The following is a 4,943-nucleotide window of genomic DNA, read 5'->3' as shown; positions in this document are numbered from 1 at the left end:
TTATACAGAATCTAAGCATTAGGAGGGTGAGGACTCCAATCTAACTATGAGATTCACAGGGAGCTATCCAAGTGGACATTCACTGAGTGTCCCGCCTTTCCACACACATTCATTTCATGAAGAACATCATTTAGTTTAGGTACAAAAATCATCTATTGCTTGGAGGTATAGCGAGAACTGTTCATAGCCATAACCAGGGACAGATCCAGAGTGGGTGCAGTGATGTGGTTGTGCGCCCTCTGTCCCCCCCCCACTTTAGGATTCGACCATTCTGTGGGAGCCTCTGGGGACTTTTTTAAAGTCCCCAAAGCAGGCAAGAATCTGCCCTCCACCCTATTTCCCCTCTGTGCTCAAAAGTACATCCCCTCCCCTCCCCCCACTCCCTGCCTGCCACTGCCACTTTCCCCACTGTCCTTCAAAGCAGGTCCTGCCTGGTCCAGCCAGGCTGCATGGGGGCTGGACTCAGCTGGAAACAGAGGCAGCAACAGTGGCAGCAGCAATGGGCAGGTGGAGGGGAGGGGCAATCCCCTGCCTGCACCTGCTCCCAAGTAACTGGGGAAGTTGGGGAAAACCACCCCTCTCTACCCATTGTTGCTGCTGCTGCTGCTGCTGCTGCTGTCACTAAGTTGAGCTACCATGCAGCCTGGTCAGAGTAGGCAGGGCTGCATTGGAAGCTTCTCCCATCACCTGGAGAACAAAGAAGGGGGGAAGCAGGTGTTGCAAGCAGGGTGGGGGTGAGGGAGGGGCGGCTTTGAGCACGGAAGGGGAAGGGGTGGGATTCTTGCCTGCTCTGGAGGCTTTTAAAAAGTCCCCAGATTCCCTATGGTATAGTCTGTCCACATCAGGTTTGCAGGGAGGAGGCTAAGCGTGAGGGTGCAGCCACCCCTGAAGCATGGATGGCTGCTCCCACCCTCCCCTTTGCCAACTCCTGGATCCACCTCTGGCTATGACCAAGTTTCTGTTTAAGGTGTGAAGATGAATATGTTTCATTTTCACAGCAATCTTTGATTGGCTTTAATCCTTTGTTCTCCCAATCTTCTTTCTCCATAGTTATGATAGAAACTTCAACAATTGTTCTTACTATTCACTGAGCCAATAATGGCAGCACATGAGATTAGTGCCTTGATCCTGGGTTCTTTGCAAAAGCCTTTGACTTTCTAGCATCCAGCCTATCTCCATAGTGGTTTTTTTTCTTTTTTTCCCATGGGAGGGGAAAAGCAGGCCCAGTGGAGTGACAGATTGACTTAGTTTCCATAGCACACCTACAGCTGTGTAAGAGACCTAGCCAAGGAGAAAGGTGACCAGAGATGCTGCTTGGCTGGGCATCTATTCATGCAGACATCTCTTGCCCCTGTGAATCTGTGGCATCTTCTCCCAATGGATTCTAAAGGTTCATAGGACTGGGAAGCCTCTCCTCCCATAGACTGCAGGTTACTATCTTCCTATCAATCACATGTTGCTGCATTGTGGGTAATTTTATGGAGTTTTCCCAGATGCATGGTCCTTCTTCTGTGGGTTTCTGAACAAAAGACAGCAATCTGTCCTAAAGAGACTTGTATCTCATAAATTAAGTCCATTGAAGTATGAAATAGTTTACTGTTTCTATTTTTCTCTGCCTACTAGAGCAGTGACAGTGTCTTTATTAAATTTATTCTAATGATTTTTATAGTCTCTCTCCAAATTCTATCTTAACTGAATGATGTTCTAACTTTTTCCTTCATTTATTTTTCCTTTCTATTGAGGAATTGTCAGTCACACAGAAGCATGTGGGTTCAGTTAAGAAGATTAAATAACCTGAAGTAAGGCATTCCTTTTCTTTTATGACTGATGTAGACTAATTTATATGGAATAAAGCCACAAATCCTCCTAGTATAGTGTATGTTACACCGAAGTCATTGGCTATATCTTGGTTCAGTTGGAATACCATAGTGTTCCATGATTTGAGATCACTCCATAAATCTCTGCTCAGACTCTACTGAGAATGTGAGATTATTTAATTCACTTCCAGTTTTGGATTCATGACAAACCCTGAAATTAGGTTTGATCTGTGTAGTTTCAGGCTTTGGATCAGCAGGACTGCAAAGGTTGAGTAAATCCACTCTTGGCATTGTCTGATTTACATTGCCTTTCATGGTTCTTTGATTGTTTTTTAATGTTGCTCTGCAATCTCTAAATTGTAGACCCTGTGCTGTTGTAAGAAGATCTAGTATGTACACTCCATTCCCAATGGAAGGATCCTTTATTTCATTTGGCTAATCATATTCCCCTTCTGTTTCCAGGAATAGTTTAAATAAAGAGACTTTGGGAAAAGGCCTTGGACATTGGTGTTAGTAACTGCTGCTTATATCACAGCAGTGCTAAGAGACTATGCTGTGCAAACTGCTGCACAAACAGACTCTATTTTGTAAAAAAAAGTATGTATTTGAGTTGTTTTACATACTGAAGTGACTGAAAATAAGTCTAATGCATATCTAAAACTACAAAAATCAGTGCCACCATATCCCTCCATATGGAGCAGTTACTGCACAGTAGTCCTTTCAATATGTCTTTTATCTGTTTGCATACTGTGTGTATTGTCTATCTGCCTTACGGTATGTATACAAATGAGAAAGCAAGCAAGAACTCACCCACTAGCACACCCATTACCATTGTAGTGATGTCTAAATGTGGAATCTAGATTGTTACCACCTGTGGATTTACTCTTTTCTCCTAGCATTTCTGTTTCTATTGCCTTTCACCCTAAAGGTGGTACAGATCCTGCAAAAGAAAAGTAGATTGGGCATGATTATGACATCTTTGTACATTAAAATCTCCCACTGAATGAATACAAGCATTCAAGTTTTCCATAGGAGTTAGTAACACAAGGAAGTCAAGGACAAGCTCTTTGTAGAACTACAGTGGCACAAATAACATAAAGAAAAATGTAATGAGCTAAATCTGACCCCACCCTTCATCAGGCAAAACTCCAAATCAGGGCAAAGCCTAACCTCAGTGGGTTTCAGCATAATATCCAGCAATGTCTATAAAAGAAGCCGAGGGATCTATGTAGATTCCTCCAACTGAGCTTTATTTTGTGTGTCAAATAGTCAAGAAAGAAAGAACTGCATTAAATGCACTATCTCCGGCAGTTTACCTAAATTAAATTGAATAATGTATAGAATCCTATGCTTTGAAATGGGGACAGTGGATCCATTAGATGAATTTACTCTCACTTGTTGCTAATCTCAGTTTTGTGTGGAAAAGGCAACACTATCATGTACTTGCGTAATTAAAAATGTCAAGGGCTTGGTCTTGTTGAAATGAGAGGCAGTTTTGCCACTGATGGGCACAGATCTTCCCTACCGAAATATAGAAATGTCTTGAAATGCAATGCCAAAGACACTGGAATGGAAATCATTTTTTCTCCAAAATGACTTGATGGAAGTGGAGTGTAGCCCACAAGAAGACAGTTTAGAGGGTTTTCAGTGAAGTTTCCTTGACTGTTTTTCCTACTCTGAATCCAGCTTGCTTATCTCAGGCAGTGAAGACCTTTATTAAAAGCTCCATTTTAACTTTACTTTTGCCTTAGTAGTTCGCATTGTTTATACTCCCTCCAACAATTGCAGTTTTTTTCAGCTGACAAAGATTAAAGTAAACAAAAAAAGCAATCAGTAAAATGTGGCTCAAGGTGGGCATAATGCAAGTAATGTGTGATTTGTGTGATGTTTACATTAAAATTATTGCAATAATCTGAAAGATGACTTTAAAATTAATATAAAAAGTTGCACTCCTTGAGCTGTGAGTTGTTTCCAGGGACCTTATGAGCAGATGGAGTTGGGGCTCTATAAAGCAAATGATATATTTAAACAATTGTATTTGTGAAATAGAAAAGGCAGAGAAAACATTTTCCACCCTATCCAAGCATCAGACGCAGTTAAAATTGCAAACTATCAGCTGTGGAAATCTCGTAAAACAACAGTATAATAACCAATGAGAAGTACCGCTATAAGAATATGCTTTGCCTACATGCAAGTGGAGTTGGGCAAGATCGAGGTGGTAAATAAGATCGTGGTGCGGGGCAGCGGAGTGCACCTTGTCCCCGTGCTCATACATTCCCGGGGTGATTCTGCAACGCTGCATATCGACAAGGTGGTGGTCTAAGGACAAGGCCGACACGGTTCTTTGGGTAGATGTGATCTCTTTTATTAGCCCAACAGTAGTTGGTACAAAGTTCTTTGCAATCTTTCCGGCACAAGCACCTTTCACCAGGCACAGGGAGACTGCTGCTGTTCTGAGCTCGCCAAGGACCGACAAGGCGTCGCTGCAGCCCGCCGCTAAGTGGCGCCGCGAGCACTTCTATTCGTGCGGCGGGCGGCAGAGCCTTGCCCCACAGGATCTCACCGCTGAGAGCTCGGGCCCGTTTTGCAAAGCAAGCGGCAAAGCAGGTTTCCAGGAGCCGAAGCACTGGGTGGGGCCCGCGGCAGAGCGCTCTGTCCTGTAAGGCGGGGAGGGGAGGCAGAAAGTCTCGTGCTCCCCAGGGTCTTTTCTGTTCCCCAAATGAATCCTCCTTCCCCTGCTGCCGGGCGGGCAGGCGCTGTGCGGGCTCCGCGGAGGCACCGAGCACTCGCTGCGCCCCTCTCTCCCCGGGCTGCCGCGCCGTTGTGCGGCACGTGGGAGGAGGTCCGAGCGCATTCCCTTTCTGCGGGCTGTAGAGAGCTGGCTGCAGCCGGCCGAGCTGCCGGGCCGAGGAGACTTGGGCGCCCCCCCCCCCGTGGGCCCCCCCCCCCCCGCGCAGGAGACGCCGAGGCCGAGCTCCCCCGGGAGAGGCCAGCGCCCGGCCCGGGCGGCGCTCACGTCTCCGTGCAGGCTTCTGGGGGCAGTTTCAAAAGAAACAAGGAAGGTGTTGGTGGAGACTGAGCGGGCCCCGCAGCCGCGCTTCTCTTCACCGAAACCCGCTGCTGGGG

The sequence above is a fragment of the Alligator sinensis genome, unplaced genomic scaffold (assembly GCF_000455745.1).
Source record: "Alligator sinensis unplaced genomic scaffold, ASM45574v1 scaffold108_1, whole genome shotgun sequence".
NCBI classification, from domain to species: Eukaryota; Metazoa; Chordata; order Crocodylia; family Alligatoridae; genus Alligator; species Alligator sinensis.
Note: the sequence above shows the minus strand (reverse complement) of the source record.